The sequence below is a fragment of the Lissotriton vulgaris genome, chromosome 4_1, assembly GCF_964263255.1.
Source record: "Lissotriton vulgaris chromosome 4_1, aLisVul1.2, whole genome shotgun sequence".
NCBI classification, from domain to species: Eukaryota; Metazoa; Chordata; class Amphibia; order Caudata; family Salamandridae; genus Lissotriton; species Lissotriton vulgaris.
In genome coordinates, this window is record NC_141691.1 from 1,460,529,428 (window position 1) to 1,460,550,129 (window position 20,702).

The 20,702-nt window shown below is 44.9% G+C and overlaps 1 protein-coding gene across 2 annotated transcripts in view; it reads left to right on the plus strand.

Annotated features, from left to right (window-relative positions):
- Positions 1 to 20,702, plus strand: part of MEP1B (meprin A subunit beta) — a 318,018-nt gene that overhangs the window by 78,814 nt on the left and 218,502 nt on the right. The gene's annotated exons all lie outside the window — the stretch shown is intronic.

Below are 20,702 nucleotides of genomic sequence, written 5' to 3' on the forward strand. Positions count from 1 at the left end.
CAGTGCAAACACAAAAACGTAATGCTCTACTGCAGCATAAAAACACAACAGCCCAAGAAGCACCACAACACATTTCTCCTGAAGCACAATGCAACAAAATAAATATTCACACATATTCTTAGCACATTTTGCCACCTCAAGCAATCTCTTTTGTTTGGACCATGTACTGCATTCTGCATTACTTATGACCAAGGACATCTAATAGTGCCAGTCAAAAATGGATGTGAGCACGTCAAATATGACTGATAACTTACCTTCATTTATCAAAAAGTCATGGCACAAGGTAACTACCACATAGATATTTTAGATTCGATTGACGTTTGTACATTATTGAACCTTGAACTGAATAATGCAAAGAATTTCGCTTTTGAATACGGTTTCTGAAATGCAGGATAAAAGGCACTCGATTGTGTTCACAGGTCGATCTCTATGGCAACTCAATTGTTCTACAGTTTTCGGATCTGAAAATATGATACCCTACTCTAACATGACATCTTGATAAACAGATATTGTTTTCTTATACATGTAGTTATGAGCTTGAACTCCTGGGGTTTATCTTGTTTCTTGGGTTCATTGAGTTTCTTGGGGGCTCAAACAGACTCACTCTCAAAAGACAACACCATGTCATCCATCTTGATTTTCGAAATGTAACAAGCCCACACACAAGCAGAGCATGATCTGAGACAAAATAGCTTGCATAAGGGCGAAATATTCTCTGATTCTTTGACAGGGTTTGCCATGCCCCATTATCACATACTGTCCTAGGATAAGCAATTTTGAGTGGAAAATGGGAACAGCCTCACAATAGTCGAAGAATTGTTTACAGTAAAAACACATATCCATGCAAACAGCACCCAATAAAGAATGTAGTAATGGAATGTAGTCACTTACAACTTTTAGTGTAGTCAAATGTCAATGAACCAGAAATAAATGTATTTGAATACATGAATGGAAGAAAGTTTTAGCACTTTTCTTCGTGCAAACATGAGGCCCATGAAGAGCTGATTAATCGAAACCCGCTGCTGAGCAAGTGGTAAAATCAATACATTTAAATAGTGTGAGGCACATTAGGGTCCACATGGCAGGCAGTGTGATTACATTTCCAAACCATGAAGTTTTGTTAAAGGTTAAAGGGTTTACAAATTAAAAATCATCACATTAGGGTAAATCAATATTCTATACATGAATGCATTATGTAATTATGTAGTTAAATTCAATCAGTCATATAAGAAAGAGGACAAATTAGTATAAAGTTGTCACAAATGGAAACAAAAAACAACAAAACCCCTGCACTGGGAAAACAACAATAATGTCTGAGTGACTTCTAGTTACTGTAGCTACTGTAGCGTCTTTGAAAAACGGCGCCGGGAACTACAGGAGGGGGAACAAATCCAGTCAGGTGTATCCGCCTGTCTACCCTAATTTGAGCGCTACTGCTTCAATCTCTTCTCCTCCCGGTTATGGCCTCCTTACGACTACACTAAGGAACCATCAAACTACGCGAGTAAAACTCATCACCCATACCTCGCCCTCCCGGGCGTTGGCCACAACACCACTTCCGGTTCTTTCTTTCAAGAGGCCCTGAAGATTCGCAGTCTGTTTCCCTGCGATGAAACACGTGTTGGCCAGTACAAGAGGAACAATAAACCGGTGTTTTATACCAAGAACTCTACTTCATTGAAATTCCTTTATCGGCACTTTTGCAATCTATTGACTTTGAGAAACTTTCGATGTGCACATTCTACTTATGCTACAGTAACTAGAAGTCACTCAGACATTATTGTTGTTTTCCCAGTGCAGGGGTTTTGTTGTTTTTTGTGTAATTTGTGTGGATTTTGTGATCCAACTTTGAGCGGTTACGAGGGATTACCGCCCGCCCTTTTGCCTAGGATTCTGATACCCCATAGCAGTAAAATACTTTGCGGTTACTTGGTTGCGCGCCTGACCAATTCTGGAATACCTTAAACCCTCCCAGTAGATCAATAAATTGTCACAAATGGAAATTAGTAAATCAGTTCTTCCATAAATAGAGAACCCTACTCCGCTTGAAGCTGTCTTGAAGTGGACAAAAGCATGTCTCCGCGGGTTCTGGAAAAGATCCACTCGGCTCTAGCTTACATCACATGATTCTAACATTTGCGGCACCTACACATGGTTCCCATCAGGTTAAGGTGCACAAACACAATCTAGGCTCATTAGCTTTTCCCTATCCTATACAATGAAGCTTCTCTGAATGTGCTTGAAACTTACAGTCGTGTGCAACAAACAAGATTCATTGGACCAGCCTGGTGTACTGTAGCAACTTATTAAAGTATTCTGAAGGTATCACATAATGGAAAACATTTCACATGAGAAGGTAAGCAAGGACACATCATGTTAACTATTAAAAATACACATGTGACATGAAAGAAGATGCTCCCAAACGTTAGCCTCACTAAACATAGGCCTACATTAGATATGATCAATCTAAAACATGAAAAGATACAGTGAATAGTATTTGAGTGTTCACATGTTAATGTCAATATAATGCAAAACATTGGATATAAAAAATAACTCCAACAAAAGTACACCGAATGAACATTAATTTTCCTGACATTTGATGTAGCTTTGATTCAAAACTTAATTGCACCTTCTTAGAAGGTGCTTCTTAGAAAGTTGATTTTAGAAATCAGCGGATGACTGTGTTGACTGCAACACATTCCAAGCTTTCTTCCTGCAAAAAGTGAGGGACATTTTCTCTGACATTGATAATATCTCTATTAAATATAGGCCCCCACTCCTGCCTCAGGACCCCCCCCCCCGCAGGTGAAATGCTTACCAGCTTCCCCAAACTGGATCCTGTCTCCCTTTCACTACTTATGAATCGGATTAAAACAAGTTCCCCCGCAGACCCCTGCCCCCCCAGATTTTTCCAAATGGCCCTTCCTGGTTTGGAAAGACAAATCATCACCATGCTCAAACACTCTCTGGAGTCAGGGTATATGCCATCTAACCTGAAGTCATACCCCTTCTGATGAAGTCAGGGGCGGACGCGGGCAACCCCAAAAACTATAGGCCTACTTTCCAGCTAAACTTCTTCGCAAAAGTTCTCGAGCAACATGTCCTTAAAACACTTCCATCCTTCCTGGAGGACCACCAACTTCTCCATGGTCTCCAAGCAGGCTTTAGGTCACACCACAGTACTGAACTGATCATGCTGTCAGTACTTGACAAGCTCAGAACCATAGCTGACAGTAAAAGACCCAGTGCCCTGATTTTATTGGACTCATCAGCGGCATTCGATACTGTCAGCCATGCGCAATTACTGGCCAGACTCACAACCTAGGGCATCCGTGGTCAGGCTCACCAATGGCTCGAATCCTTTCTATCAGGTCGGTCCCAAAGAATTCAGTTGGGTGAGCAGGTATCAGATAAGGGGATGCTTAGTTGCGGAGTCCCTCAGGGCTCTGCCCTCTCCCCACTCCTTTTCAATGTCTATCTGCAACCACTGATAGCAGCCCTAGCCAACATGGACTGTAAAATATTCAACTACGAGGATGACACACAACTCCTTCTCAGCATTGATAATACTCCCCATGCCCAGTTCCATGTACAAAATGTCCTCAGACTAACAGTGAGTTGGATGTCAGCAAACTCACTGAAAATCAATCCGGACAAGACAGAGGTCCTGGTCATCCCCACAATAAACTCCCCCTAGAATTACCACTTCTGGCCCCAAGAGCTAGGCCCCACCCCCACCCCCACCCCCATGCCGGTCATGAAGAGTCTCATTATAAAAATTGACTCAGAGCTCTCCATGGCCAATCAAGTTTCTTCGGTGGTCGGTACCTGCACCGGCCTGATCAGGCAGTTGCGGAAACTTGCCCCCCTTCTGTCTACCACCGCACTTCAATTGATAGTGTCGGCCACTATCGTCTCAAGGCTAGACAACGGCAAGGCCTTATACATTGGCCTCCCACAGAAACTGGCTAACAGATTACAGGTGGTCTTGAATGACGCTAAGAGGCTGGTCTTCAGGCTCCCTAGAAGGTCTCATGCCCCCCCCTTGTTGTGCAAACTACATTGGCTCAATATTAGGCAAAGAGCGAAGTTCAAGAGTCTCTGTATCGCCCCTAAATCAATCTACGGCCTAGCCCCAACTTACATAAAGGAACGCCTTGAGGCCTATGTTCCTGGCCGCACATTGCGGTCTTACAAGGCATGTTGTCTATCCTGCCCTCTGTATAAAACTGCATCAAAAGGAGGTAGAGCCTTCTCTGTTCTAGCCCCCCAGCTCTGGAATCAACTACCTGAGCATCTTCGAAGGGAATTCTCCCTGCTTCGGTTCAGGAAACAGCTCAAAACTATCCTGTTCAGGGAAAGGCTAAGCACAGTTTAACTCACACTCGACCCCGGTGGTCGTCTAGCTGCCTAGCCCACTCCCTCCCTAGCGCTAAGAGACCTGATGGTGATTTAGCGCTATATAAATATCAAATAACATTAACATTAACATTTTATTGATCAAGCCACAATGCATCACATGAGGCTTGACCAATAAAATCACTTCCTTGGTAGTCTCAAATGTGGTGTTGTGAGCGGTTTATCAGTGGTGTAATTTGAGATGTTAAATATGATATAACAAACATAAAGGACATAATTATACCCATCCTGTATTGTCTGTTTACAATGGGGTTTGTGATACAGTGCTTGTTGGGGAAGCCTTCAAGCAGCTGACTGTAACCTCGATTACAAGCACTTAACAATTAAAAAATAGACTACATGAATACAATTGCAATCGCATTTTCCCCCATAGGAGGTGCTAACCACGGCACTTTGCCTAAAGACAGAACACTGTATTGTGCTTGGGGATTTTAACATACACATGGATGCTGGGTCGGATGGCGCTGCGATTAAAATCAATGATATCACCGCCCCCCTGGGCCTTATTCCCTATCTGTCTGTCCCGACCCATAACAAGGGTTACACTCTTGATCAGGTGTTTTCCACCATTCCCCTTGTTATGGCTAGTCCCGTCCCTGTCCTGTGGTCGGACCATTTTTTGATTTGCTTTCAGATTCAGGGTACCAGCAAATCACTTTGTGCAAATTCCAATCATCTTAGGCACCCTAGTCGGGCATACCATCGGGTGACCCCTGAGAGTTTGGCTCAGGCCTGCTTGGAGCATCCCTGTCCCCTATCAGGTGACTTAGAGAGGGATCTCGACTTGTTACAGAAGTGGTTAGTGGAGCGGTTAGATGAACTTGCTCCGCCTATTGCACCCCGGACATCCACAAGGCGGACTTCGGCGCCTTGGTTTACGGAGGCGCTTGCACTGTCCCGGCGTAATTGCAAGGCAGCAGAGAGGCTTTGGCGCCGGCAGTATGATCCGGTGGCCAAGGCTGCTTATAGGGCTACTATTAAGGTCTATCATGCCGACATTTTGGCCGGAAAAAAGAACTATTTTTCTGCAAGAATTGAGACGGATTCAAGTTCCTGCAGGGACATTTTTACTATTGTCAAGGAGTTTGTAACCCCTAAGGCTAGTGCTTCGCATTATGAGTTTTCTGAGCCATGGGTGATTTCGTTAGCTAATTTTTTCACCGCTAAAATCAAGCGGATTCAAGACTCTTTTTCTTCCCTGGACCCTAGTGTTGCTATCACCCCGAGGGACCAGCTGATTTCGACAGCTGAATCTGGCCCCTTTCTTTCTGAGTTTCCGGCTATCTCTGATTCTATCTCCCAGGCCCTCCTCTCTAAACTTAAGTCTGGCTCTCCCTCGGACCCATGCCCTGCTAGTTTTCTGGCTAAGGCTGCGGAGGTTCTGAACCCACAGATTAATCCGATTCTTAATTTGTCACTGACCAGTGGTGTTGTCCCTGTGGTTTGGAAACAAGTGAGGGTTGTTCCACTCCTTAAAAAGCCCGGCCTTGACCCTGAGAGTCATGCCAATTACAGGCCAATTTCCCTTCTGCCTGCCCTCGCAAAAATAGTGGAAAAACATGTTCATACTGTGCTCTCCACTTTTCTCAAAACTCATAGCTTGCTGCACTCCACCCAGTCGGGCTTTCGAACCAATCTAAGCACCGAGACGGCACTTCTGGAGGTCAATGAGGCCATTAAGGAAGTGTTGGATTCGGGTGGAAGAGCCATGCTGGTAATGTTAGATCTGTCGGCGTCCTTCAACACCGTCCCTCATGAGGGTCTCCTCAACAGACTCCATGAGATCGGTCTGAGAGGGACGGTGTTGAGCTGGTTTAGATCTTATTTAGCTGGCCGCCGGCAGATGGTCTGGGCCCCCCTTACTCTGCCGAAGTGCCGCCTTTGGAGGTCGGAGTCCCTCAGGGGTCGGTGCTTAGCCCGACTCTGTTTAATATCTTCATGACCCCTTTGGCGGTGCTGGCAGAGTCCTTTGGGGCTCAGATCATGGCATACGCCGATGACACCCAGCTCCTCTTCACTTGTGGAAAGGGGGCTGAGTTCAACGGAGAGAGCATCCGCGGGTGCCTTGGGGCTGTTTTAGATTTGTTTCAGCGAAACAGCCTCAAGTGCAACCCTGATAAATCAGAGGTGCTTTTCTTCGGTTGTCAGGCTGACCCGAGTTGGCAGGATTGGTGGCCTGTGAACATGTTCCCTCCCACGTCCTCTTCTCTGACAACTGCCTATCTCTGAAATCCCAGGCTCTTATCTGCTCCAGACTGGATTACTCAAATGTTTTATATTTGGGTCTTCCGGACTACCTACTACAAGAACTCCAGGTGGTACAGAACTCGGCGGCACGGGCGATTTTTGGACTACCTCGCTGAGCGAGAGCCTCGGACCTGTTACTTTCCCTACACTGGCTCCCTGTTAGGAAGCGGATTGTTTTTAAAGCACTTACGCTGGCGCATAAGGCACTCCATGCGGTGGGAGCTGAATATATTCAGAAACGTCTTGCTTTTTACAAACCTACAAGATCTTTCTCAGATCAGAATCTCTTGGTCTTGCTACTGTCCCTGCTGTTAGGAAAGCAAGGGTAGGGGGACGCTCTTTCAAACACCTGGCTCCCCAGCTATGGTACACCCCCCCTCTGCCCCTCCACTGTACCTCGAACCTGCTGGCCTTTAGAAAAGGTCTGAAAACGTGGCCATATGGACAGTGATCTGTTTGTTTCTTTCACCTTTTATCTGCCTCTCTTTGCATTTTTGCTGTGGGTCAGAAAGCGCCGGGACACTCCTTGGAGTAGCCGAGCGCTATATAAGACACCCATAACATAAACATTAACATTAACATAGGATTTAGAAATCCCATCTGCTTGTTTATTTCTATAGTATGTGTTTTTTAATTCTGACATGTTTAATATCATCAGTAATTTACTGGCAATGCAACATAAGGTTGATTAGCTACCTAACTGGGTGTTTTTTTCACTTTGATTGTGAGGTTTGTTAATCGGTTTGGTTTTAATTTCAGCCCTCCTATATTATAATTTTTCTCTGAAAAAACTAGGGGTCAACAACAACTTGTAGATCGAGGGATATAGGCCTGTACTAATATGCCAATAACTCAATCATGTTTGAGAGCCACTGTTAACTAACACACCCTATCTTTTCGAACAAGCACTGTGGTGTACTCCATCCCAGATCCACCATTTTTAAAACACAATCTAACAAATATACAAAAAGAGGAGTTTTGACCATCCGTCAAACATGCAGTTTCATGCTTCATTTAGAGTTGAGGGAATCGATAGCCTGCCCAGCAGAGGCTGTCACGTCACAGTGGCAGTCACTATCACTATTCAGGGCAGTGCGAACGTCACTAAATGTTTCCAGAAGGAATTCACACAAAAATTGGGCGCTGTCAATTGCAGCATTTGGCCCATAAAACTTTTTCTTAGGAGGTGAACACTAATTCATTCTCCAACACTCTCTCCTGAACACTTGTAGAAACAGCTGGACTCACACACTTCACTCCATCGGAAGCTTACCGGTAGGCCAGGGTCAAATTTAATTTACACCGATAGAATCTCACATAATTTCTGCCATTTCAGATTATGATTGTTGTACAAAATGCCTGAGATTACACAACGTTGTGTAACTGAGGCTTCATTCAGGTAAAAATTATATTGCGCGAGCTCAGGAAGAACACAAATGAACCAATCGTAAAAAAAACCACAGTTTGAGCTAAAAAAATAATGCAAAATGCCATAGAAGCCAAATTGCATTCCAGATCATTTTTTGTCGTTTTTTGGGGAATTTCACACAGATTACGTAAAGTAAATTACGTAAATTTTGTGCAGGCCCATGTAGATGCATGGATCAAAGTGGGGGGATTCTATCTGGCCACTCCCTTGCTTTCTGATGTCAGTAATCCCATGGGTTTGCAAATAATAAAAAAAACCTTTTCAGAATTAATTCTCAGACCAGGAATATCTGATTTAGCCATGTTTTCCATATCATGTGCTTTTTTATTCACTCTTTCCTTTGAACTCTGTTATGTAGTACTATGATACTTTGGACCTCGTATATGTTTATTAAAATTGGGAAATGATCAATACATGCATGCTATAGATGTTAAGTATCTAGTAAGTTAACTGAATTTATTTGTGTCATTGTTAAAAAGCAGGATTTCGAGGTCGTGTTATGACATTTTCACTCTGTAAGGCCATGACGCCTTGCCGTCTGTACATTTAAAGAAGCAGATGATAAACGTTTAAAGACATTGCTTTCTAAACATTTTTCCTATAACTTACTTAGACATGAAGAAAGTGGTGAGAGGAAGTTGGGGAAGTAATGGTCTTGACGCTTCAGGCTTTGTGGAAAAATATGCTTTATCTGAAACCAGGCAGAGCTCAGAATAACTGGCAACCTTTGGCGCAGCCACACACACTAAATAAACTTAAATAACATATTATTATTTCCCCTCTGTTAATGCCAAACACTTAGAGCAAGATTATTATATGTTACCTTCCTATTCCTATTTCCTTACTCCTGAATCTCAATCTCCATTTACATGGACTTCCTTTCCTTCCTGCCTGCACTAGGTCTAGGCATCTTCCCTCCTTCAACTATTTTCCCTATTCTATTCCTATTTTAGGTCAAGCCTAGGCAGCACATTCTTTGTCTCTTCGAGACATGCTGTATACACTCTGTGGGCTTACAACCCATCCATTGACTTTTTATTTGTTACTTGCACTGTCCTTAAAAGATGTTTTCTTGCTATTCGGTACTTTATCTACTTATTCCCGTCTTGTGCTCATTTGTTTTCCTCCACAGAACAGAGACTAACTACTGGTGTTGTTTCACTGTAGTCTTTATCTATTAATTTTGTGCACTATTTTTAGTTAGTTTCTCGGTCGTGTTCCAAACACCGCTTGTTTGGTTAGTTTCCTGCTTGTGATTCAAACGCTCCATAGTTGGTCATTTAGCTGGTCATGTTCCAAGCCTACCACCTGCTTTCAAATTGAACAAAGGTACTTATACAAAGCTGTGTGCCTTTTTTTTTTTTAATGGTTAATTTTTGGATTTATTACTTTTCTGCTTTTATCTTAGTTGTGTTCTGTATTTTGGACTCCATCAACGTCCCACTTTTGTTTATTTAGCAAGAGCATTCTTGCACCGATATTCGGGAAATAGCCCTGCATGCATCAGCTTACTGTCTCCATTTAAATCGCACATCGCCAATAAATGTTTCTGTGTCTTTTTTCAAAATAGCTATCTGTTTCTTTTTTATGTTTTTGTTGTTAATGTGATTTGGGGGAATCTAAAAGGAAGGTAGCATGTGCCTTTTTTCAAAATAGCTATCTGTTTCTTGTCTATGTGGTTGTTGGAATGTGATTTAGGGACATATAAAAGGTACTTCTGAACATCCCGTTTTTCTGGGCCAATTAATTAAGCCCCCTGTGTCGTTCATTTTGTTACACTTTATAATTGGTGTTTTACAATGTGCCATGCATTGCCACTGGTGCGTGCTACCATCACGAGATTTCGAGCTTCTTAATTAAACTCACCATGTCGTTTAATTGAATTAAATATGTCACTGCAATGTTTTTGCATTGTGTGGCATGGTGTCGTTTATGTGGGTTATGCAAAATGTTGTTCTTTGATGCAGGCACAGCAATTTCTGCCATGGTATCATTGTTGAAGATTTCAGTAATTTAGGTCGAAGTTTATTTAGCGTTCCATGTTTGAAATGCCTTGAAAGAGGGAGTTTTGCAAGGTGATCTGAGTTTCTTTCAGTTTAAATGTTGCATGGTTAGTTAGAACAGTCAGGAATTTAAATTGGACGTTTTACTTTGGTTTACCAAGCTTGAGCCCTGGGCACACAGAGGGTTAGGAATTCGCAGATTGCCTGTAATTAAGTTCCTTTGTGTACCAAGTCTTGTAAATCACCTGGGCAGCTGTGCAGGGCGTCGCAAACGCAAAGTAGAGACTGACTCTTGTCAATGCACTAAGGGTAACCGGGGCACTGGTTCGTATATGGTGGGCAGTAATCTGCCTTTCACACACTCATAGGAGATGGAGGGGTTGATCATGTGAGCAATGGGACAGGTTTGCCTCACAGGTTGAATTGGCACTATTACAGAAGCATAATACCAGCCAGTTGTTGTTTATAGAGTTTGCACTGGCCTGAGCAGGATACTGAAATGGACGTGTGGCCAAAACTGTATGTATTCATTTGTAACATGCCTCTTCAATTGTTGTTTACTTTATCCAAAGGTCTTATTACTGGTACATCTCATGGTGGCAGATGGAACAAGTTTAGCCACTTAGTCAGGGTAACTAAGTATTTGATTCTGTTAACTATTGTGCAGTTTCGGGAACGTTCATCAACACCATTGTTCAATGCCAATGTCAATGTCAATGTAGAGGATGTAGTCCGTCGGCTAGACTGCCGACTTTGGTGCTGTAAACCAGGGTTCGAGCCTCGGGGTCGCGTCCACATCCTGTGATTCTGGGCAAATCACTTAATCTCCCCGTGCCTGAATGTGTAATGTAAATATTGTGCTTATGTAAAGCGCTCCAATACATCCGGGTCGATTTCGTGCTATATAAATATGCAAAAAAAAAAAAATGTTCACTGTTGCATGCATAACCCTTCAAGGGGGGTGCAGTTGTCTTAGGGTATGGGACACTCAATATTGATTGTCTGTATAATCCCGAAGTGCGGCAATTATTCAACAAACCATCAATATACATTTAATTACCAAGAATTCATACAATATACACTTTCTATATACACACACACACAGATTACTGTAAAAAAAAGGGAAACTTCGCCATGTTTTTTTAATTTTAAAGATGCTGCCCAGTGTATGTACCGAAGCTGTACATTGCAGCCAAAAGAAAGAGCTAAAGCCAATAGGTCAAAAAGGCAAGACCTCTTGGCTTTGCCAATGCTTGGTTAACTTTCCTGTCCCCGCCTTGACTTTGCTCCTTCTACTTACTTCCAACAAAACTATATACATACATAAAAAATGCAATTCCAACCTGATTCCAAAGCAACTTTATACTGTGCAGTAGGGAGGGTGATGGCCTTTTCCTTATTCTCATGAATTGAATAAACTTTTTGGTGCAAGCAGCTAGGTGGTGACGTAGTGGCCAAATGGCAATTGATGTCAGATGTCTTGCATCACTCGCAGCTCTCTTCGGCAGAGAGGGCAGTTTCCTCCACGCCACGCAAGCCGACCAAATGAGCCGCTTGTGTGCTAACCATGTAACACGATGAATGTATGGCATTTGCACCTCATTGAGTTTCATATATCTTGGCCCAAGCTCATACCATTGTAAAAAATAGAAGGTTTCCACCCAGAACACAAGTATAAACATAAAACATAGGCAAACATTTTATTGGTGCTCAGTCATCTTTATGAGCATCATGGTGATACTACATGACCAAATTGCTTTCCAATTACTTTCGCGCACTAAATGATGACAGTGCAGACCTGAGGGTTAATTATGAAAAATACATATGCAATAGTAAGTTTTCCATATAGAGAAAGGTGTAAGTCCTCCATGTGGAGTAGAAGACCGAAATAGATAGAGGACATGAATTATTGAAAATAATTCTTCCTACTGTGTTAAAATAGTCTGCTGTTCAAAATAGGTGCAATAGTGTTGTCTTTTTATTATGTAGACTTCTCTTGCTCCTGAATGACAGCACAGGATGTAGCTGTTTCATGAAGCTTGCACAAACCACAGGATCCTGGCTCACTGTCTCAGGAGTATAGGAGTAACAGGCACGGTGCTTCAATGGCTGTGTTCCTTTCTGGAAGGAAGAACCTTCCAGGTATTTGAAGAGAATATCGCATCTAAACCTACTTCTCGACCGAGCGGAGTCCCTCAGGGCTCGTCGCTTAGCCAGACACTTTTTAATGTGTATATGGCTCCTCTGAAAAAAGTGAGCCCAAAATCTGGGTTCAGGGACCTGTCTTGTGTTGTGGCTAAGCACAAAAAGATGAATAAGTATAGCCGAAATCAGAAAGAAAAAATATCTTTCTTGAGTCCCCTCACTCACCGGAGTTTCCTCACGGTGACATACTTCATCATTGGGGCAATCCCAGTTCTCTACGAAAAGGGGCGTGCTACGACTTGCGAACTACGTAGGAGCACTTAGTTGTGAAGGACTATGTGTGGTGAAAAAAAGTGTAGTGAAGTGGACTGGGTGAAAAAGTGAATTTAAAAATACCGTGCTAGTGGGCCTCAATAATTTATTCTGCTCCTAGGTTGGTATATTAAAAATGGGGTTTATACTGTGATACAACCAACTATGAAGGTAGGTTCAGTATATGGTCAACATGTTTCACGCTACCCCTGGCGTTTCTTCATGACCATACAGGGACCAGCCCTGTATATGCCACTCCTAGAAACCTTAAGTAAAGGTTAAGGATTGATTAATCTAAAGAAAGTATTTACAACAGTGGACGCTGTTCAATATGGACACATGTGTGGTTCAAAATACATACGCGGTAGCTTACTGACATATGTATAGCTCGTTGAAGAACATTTGTGGGAGCTTAATAGCACTTCATGGTCTCTGAGGGGGGCCGTGTCGCTTCAGTGGAAGCAATGTTCCTGATCAGCAACACTGCACTGTATTACCTAGCTGTTGCCATGTAGAGGGGGATCCAGTTTAGTAGAACAGCTCAACGGGGCATGTGTGCTTGTGAGCATTTGCAGTAGATTCGATGGGGTGGGAGTGTGGTTGAGTCGGATAGTGATGTGGTGGTGAGGAGTGTTGTTCTGTCAGTTGGAAGTGCAGTGATGAGGACTGATAGTGTAATTAAGAGTGCTGGTAGTATGCTGCTGGTGGGTGGTAGAGGTACAGAAACAAAATTGCCAGAAGTGAAGCCATAAAAGCTGTTTTATGGAAAGAATTTAACAGACAAAATTATACATGTACAGTTGGTCTTTGGACCGGAAGACTGTAGTGAAATACTTCGGACTGGAGCAATCTTGGAGTTTGGGGCTTTCTTGTAGCCTCCTGAAACTTTTTGAAGCAGAAGGTGATGCATATATATTTTTTTGTATATGTATGGGCCCACTGTTCTTTTAGCAGTATAAATGTGTCTAATTTAGTAAGGGGCTTTTAGCCTGAGCCAGATGCTAAACATATTTTGTAAATGGGATAAAAAAAAGTCCCTTAAGACTGACTGGGGCATATGCTCAAGGAGTTATTGCCAAGTTAACAGCACTTTATCGCAGCCAAAGTGGTGATAGATATATTGCCCCATTCACAATCTGGTGCTAGCAGCCCATAACACCAGTTTACCTGTGATAGCAGCCGCAAAAAATATTGCCACAGATGACCCCCTCAACAATCGCTAATGAGATGCAGAGTAGGTGTACAAGTGCAAAAAGCAGCTACAACACCTCTCCGAAAGATCGGCGATAAGATCACAAAATATGCGATAAGGCCCGCTAACAGCAGGAAATCCACACCAGCTCTGACCTGGTTCATAGTTGGACGGCAGCCTGCACCACAAAAGGGAGCTCAGGCCAGAGCCACACCAGAAGAACGACAGATGCCATGGAGCCAACGAACATCCATTGTCCACAGGCTGACAGTACCAACACAGCGGACAACCAACATCTCACCTCAGACAAAGCCGCTGGCTGTGCTGCATGTGTTGCCCTCTGGTACATTCCAACCAACAACCACATGAGTCGGAGGAGTCACACAGCAAGCCCAATCCAAGTCCCTCACACCGGTCATGGATGACATCATCAGCTTGGGACCCTACTCTCCATACTTCCCCCACACTGCACAGGAACAGCCAGACACCAAGCAAGGCGTCCATGCCACATCTGGCTTCCCAAATGTGTAAGGGGGCAATTGACTGCACACATGTCCTACTTGTGCCCCTGGCAACACTGCACACAATATCCGTAACAGAAAGCGCACGTATCCCATCAATTTGCAGGCAACAACGGACCACGGGGGAATTTCCACCAATGTCGACGCCAACCACCCAGGCAGTGTGCATGTGTCAAGTACCTGAATGCTAAACTTGAATGAGCCTCAGGAGCTTATGACTATTCCGCAATCCTCTACCTCGCTACCGAGAACCTAGGGCTCCCGAGCAGCAAAGAGGGGGAAAGGGGAGTGGGAGGAAAAGAGAGACTGCACTGCTTCACTCTCTGGCGCTGGTCCAATGATGATCTCGGGCCAGGTCCGGAGTTGACATTCAGTAGATACCTGTAACCATTAAATACTGTAACAATTGTAAACTTTTCCCTTTGATACTCTACCAATGTCTTTCCACCCTAAATACCTGTCTGTCTGCAGAGACTGGCTGCTCTCTTGTATGCTCAGGATGATTTGTTTTCTCTACTCCTTCCTGTATAGTTCTATTCTGGATACTCGTACAATACAAGACACTATTATAACTGTTTCTATCAATAATTACTGTATTTACTGCTCATTACAATTCCTGTTACCTGTAAACCAGTCTTTTCTCTAGTTATCTTGGTGGATTGGTAAATATGAATACTTCTTCTCTTCTTCTTTCTCTTACTGAAATGACTTTTTCTGCTCTATTGTTGGTAAGTATAATTATTCACATATATATATATATATATATATATGACCAAGCGCACAAGCTGCTCGAAACGCGTAACCAGAGAGGTTTCCAATAAATCTCCTTTACTGCAGCCTATGGGTCCGTGTCTTCATTTCTACAGCGGGAGTGTGCTGTTTGAAGATTTTTTTTCCTATATATATATATATATATATATATGAAACAGAACTCGTTCCGGCACAAGCCTGTGCCACCAATTATTCCAGTCAATCGGCAAAGAAAGAACGAAGCGCTGAACCCAACTTCAGTGCATATAACAGGGTGTTTTATTTAAGTATATTGCTGAGCCTGTCCGCCATAACGCGTTTCGACTGTTCCTACAGTCTTAATCACATGGTAAGGTCACATTACCTTGCATTGGATTTATATAATCAACACAAAGGGCGGACTAAAATTATCACGCCTCCTTTTCTGATTCAATGAGCTTTTTACAAGAAAACAAACAAGGGACTATAAATTATTATATATTCTATAATCATATTTACTGAAATATCTGGTCTCAGTATCGGCTTCTTGTTTTGGTTTGTTCTACACTCTCCTTGTACACTATTTCACTCTTATCCAAATAACCTTGTATATCCAGAACCAGTGTCTTTAGTTGTCTTTAGTCTTTTAATGATAATATTTAGTCTCTTGCGCTTATGTATCCTTTAGCACATTGGCAACAAAGTTTCTGAATACTTCCTTCAAAATGCTGGGACTAAATTAATTAGAAAGCTTACTTGTGGTTCAGCCGAAGGTTCTTGTTACCTCTACTCTAAAGGACTGCTTGCCGCACTTTTCATCCACTGGCTGGAGCGCTGAACGATAATGCGGGGTGTACCAAGTCTCACTAATCTTCAAAAGATGCAAGACTGGTACCTTCGAATATTTTGGCCAAAATCACGAACTCCAAACGCCTCCAAAAAAAACTCTCAAATTAGATTTTCCAGATATTAAATCTCAAGTTTCCTAAACTTTACTTCAAAAACCCCACAGAAGCCACAGCGGGAAAAAACTCTGCCTGCCTCCGTAAGGAAATCAGTTAAAGTGTGCAGCACAATTAGCGTGCGTGCGCGAAGTCAGCTGAGGGGCGAATCTTGCTGAAAAGACTAGACCGCTCACAATTGGCAAAACGGCGGCGGCCATCTTGAAATTCCAGCGGGACGAGCTCAGTGAAAAACTTCAACCACAGAGCTACCTGCCTCACCGGACTATATCTCCTAATTCTAGTGTACAGGCAACAGGGATTCCTTGAGCACACAGTTTGCTTCCTGACACCTGACCAGATATTCCTGACAGCATGATCTCTACATCTTCCGACAGTCCATCATCAGCCAGTGCCACCAGGATGGCACCCATAGAAATTAACTGCTCTTTGGCAAATACCACATGAACACACCACACACCTCAAATCCACAATCATGCAACTCACAACACCGGGAATGCACATGTCACAAGCTCTCATACAACATGCTAAACAACATGCACACACACCAGACACAACAACACAACTTACTGTCTGAACCTGGGCCAGCCATGTACATTAGCCATCAACGGCATGGCACCTCAGCCACACAATAGCAGAATGTGGGAAGAGGTGGGGACCAGGCATGTGCGAAGGAGGCAAGTGACCCATGAATGAGAATGTACACAATGCTAAGTGTGGCATGAATGTGAGGGCCAGACTTCAGTTTGCAGACAACACACATATCCATGTCAACACACACCGCTGGTGTTTGGAGTGTAGTGGACAGTGGACGCAACCATGTCACCCCAGCCAGTGGGGAAGATCGCAGCAATGTAGCTTCTTCCGTCCCCCCCGTAAGCGTGAGCAGAGTGGGATAGCCCGGCGGACGCCAGGCCAGCGTAGGGGTGCGAATAATAGGCACGTAACTCTGAGCGTTGTCCTCTTCCGGAATGCCCAACGTGTCTGCCAGGGCGGCGTCTCTCACCCCGCTATGAGGCCTACGCTGTCACCGTGAGCGCTGTTGCCTGCGATCCTGTGCGCCTGCTGCACCCCATGCAGTTGATCCCTGAACCAGTCTTGCCCGCCCCTACTTACCCAGGCCTCAATGCCCACCTTCTGACACCGGCGTGTGTCGAAGAGGGCCCAATACGTGCCGGTGCAAGCTCCAAGCACGAGGGCCGCGACTCTGGCAGCCTCCTCAGACCATCATGGCGTCCGCGACACAGGCCCGCTGTACTCCGTTCTCAGTGATGCACTCCACCGGCAGACACAGCGGGCTAGTAGGTCACACTATGGCAGAGAATATTATTGATGTCTACGTTTATGTCACTATACTCCCTTCGATTAGTTGTCCCACCAACTCTGTGCATAGCATTACAACCACAAGCGTCTGTGAGCCCATACAGACTACTGCCCTTGGCCTACGCTGCACTCGAGTAGGTCACACAATTGGAACTGAGTATCGATTTTTCAATGGCAGAGTACATATCATTGCACGCATGGAGAGGTGTAAGAGGATGACGCGCTGCAGTCAGGAGGAAAAAAGGAGCATTGGTATGGAGGTGATCGAACACTGCCGACAACTGCCCTGGTGTCACTAACTCTGTACATCGCGAGCCAACAGCACATGGCTGTGGGCCACTGCTGACTGCTGCCTCTAGCCTACACTGCGGTCGAGTAGGTTACACATTTGGGACTGAGTCTTGATTTAGCAATGGCTGAGTACATATAATTGTAACGGCATCATCACAGACTGCATCCCCTCTCAGCCCCTCTGCCACTAAGTCTGTGCCCTAACATTCATGGACACTCTCTGGATGAACTTTGGTGGCGTCTGAGTATATGGACTAGGGGGTAGTTTTCATCGTCGAGGACCCGCTCAGTCCTCGTGGCCCTACCTTAGTGGACCGCAAGTCACTGTCCTGTGGCGGTGTGCTGGTGCCGGCCGCTGTGCATCCGGGGCTTCTAACTCTGTGCAGCTCAAGTCAGGGACCTTGTCTGATAGAATAATGGATGGCCTCTGAGATGATGGCCTTGGGATCATCAACGCCAAGTGTCTGTGGCCCTGCGCTGTCCACTGCCTCCGGCCTCTACTCGGTACACCAGGGGTCACACATCAAATCGAGTCCTGACCGGCCTGGATGTCGCATCACTGCAGGAGGCACACGCCACCATCGCCAGGACTAGCTCCAACCGCCATCTGCCAGAGTCTAAACAGTGGTGCAGGCAGACTAAAGGAGTTGCTCACACCTGTCGTGGATGCCATCATCTGCCTGATACCCTGCTCAGCACTCTGGGTGCCACTACCTCAGTGCATCGCAACCCATAGACCGTTACTGGTTGAGTGTTGTGCTTAGGAGATTTTACTCAGCAATGTCACCTCAGGCAGTGTTGTAGACCTGGGACGATGATGAGGAAGATCATGCAGGTGTAACACACTCCACTACAGTTGCATCAGGTATCTCCCAAAGGGACACAATCCTAGACGATTTGTACACATGAGTCTGATCAGCTCTAGTGCCCCAACCCCTGTGCACTGCAACTCACGGACACTTCTGTTTGCATTTTGGGTGACCTCTATACTTGCTCAGGCTACGTCCATGTTGCTCAGTAGTTGTCTCTGTTATGCTGGTGTTTTCATTTTCCATTTGAATGGTGTTCACTGTACAAGTTGTTGCCAGCACCAACAACTCCTTTTGGGCTCGCTTACACTCACCCCACACACATACAGCACGGGCGTCACTGTACATGTGACTCTTCCAATAAAGGGGTCGGCGAACATGCCCGTAGCCAGTTCCACATACTATCTGCGTGTGTCCCTGTGGTCACATTGTATGTATGAGGGCCCTGGGCCCTCGACATTGCATTGTGCTGTGTACAGGGGACGCAGACATGTCACCGCAGGCAGCAGGTTAGAGCTTGGACATGTGGCTTTGTCGTCATCCACTCAATATGTAAGAGGAGTTGACTGGGCCATCGTATGAAGAGCCAACGTGGATGTGTGAATAATAATTGCGTGCCTCTGGGCGTGGTTCTCGACTGGAAATGTGCATATGCATGTGTCTCTGTAGCAGTGTGGGTCTCCTTTGTGGGGTGTAGGTAGTCGCTGAAGGGTATTAGACACCCACGTATGTGATCTAGTTTGTCTTCCATGGGTTAGGACCCCACCTGCACCTGTTCGGCCACCTCCTTTTTGCATTCTGACACCTGGCATTGGAATGGCATGTGTGGCTCAGTGAGGTGTTGTGAGCCAGCGGTGCTTGCCGGTGCTTCCTGCTGTGTGGTCTGTAAAGGGGCTCGGTTCTCCTCTATGTAACTTGGCTGCCCTGGTGGTGGTTTGCTTGGGATGTCCATGAGCTGTTTTAGGGCGTCGGAGTCGTAGGTATGGTGGCCCGCTCCGGCTTCACTGATGAGTTGTCTGGTTTGCTCTGCTGAGGTGGTGTTTGTCCTTGGTAATGTGAAGGGGAGATGCATGTTGACACTGTGTTGACATGTATGTTGGCGCATTGTTCTTGTTTATATGCATGTATGTCAATGTACATTGTGACTGTTTGGGAGGTGCTGGATTTTGATGGTGGACAGTGAACATTTGGACTACATGACGGATGTGAGTTTGTATGCTTACATTTCCATCTCACAGTTTCCTGCAATGTTAGACATGATTTGCCTGTTTCTGCGCATGAGCGGACCCAGTTGTGTCCTCTGTTCTGCAGTGTTGTGGTTGCAGATTGTACCACAATGTCTTCAATGTGGATGAACTGTTGTTGCTATGTCTGTGTGCTGCAGTGTGCCCTGGATATCAGGGACATGATCCAGGGTCATTGTGGGTTTGCAGTGTGCTACACATCATTGTGCATGTGTGCCATTGTGCGCATCTCCCCCCGTCCCCCCAGTCCCTGGCCGATCCTCACCCTGTGTTGTTGTATCAGGTCATATTGGGCTGTTTCCGGACTTCCAACTCCTTGCACCGCCTTCACACTGTTGACTGTGGCCTCCGTTTCCTCCAGCTCCTCCTGTGGTGCAGGACTCCCACTTCCTGTCGCCGTTGCTGCCTTCCTGTTGGCAGTGGGTTTGTCCTTGGTTTCAGGTTCACATCGTGCCAGCGCCTCTGGCCTTCTCCATTGCCCTCCTCGACACTCCGACAGTCCGACAGCATTCACGGTAGTCCACTTGTGGGTCAGTTGATGGTAGTGTTCTGTCACCTCAGTGACGCTGGTCTGGTTTGCCTGTGGACTGCACTCCGTCTCCCTCTGCCTCTTCTCCTTGGCCTTTCCCGGCCCCGTTGTTCCTTGCTGTTGGTCTGTGGGGTGTATGGGGTTCGAGTTGGCCTTTGCGCACGTTCCGGGTGCATCCATGTTGCAACACACTTTGGATTGTTTTCGGTGTGTTCTCTTTGTTGTTTTTATAGTGCATTTTCCCGCCAGATGCGTGGGATTGCAGGCCTGCCGCTAGTTTTAGCTGATTTTTGTATCGCAATTGGCCTCATTGCAGCTTTTTTCGCGTTAGCGTTTTGAATATTTGCTGCGTTGCGATGATCTTATCGCATATTTAACGCATTGTCAGGGGCCTATCGCATGTTGCCTCCGTATTGTGAATACTTGGTTAATACAGCTTAATTTTCCAGCGATAGACTGTGATGTTGAACATTACATTATGTCAATTTTGCGATGGTTATCGCATGTTCCTGAGAATATACCCCACTGACTTTCTTCGAAGTGGATT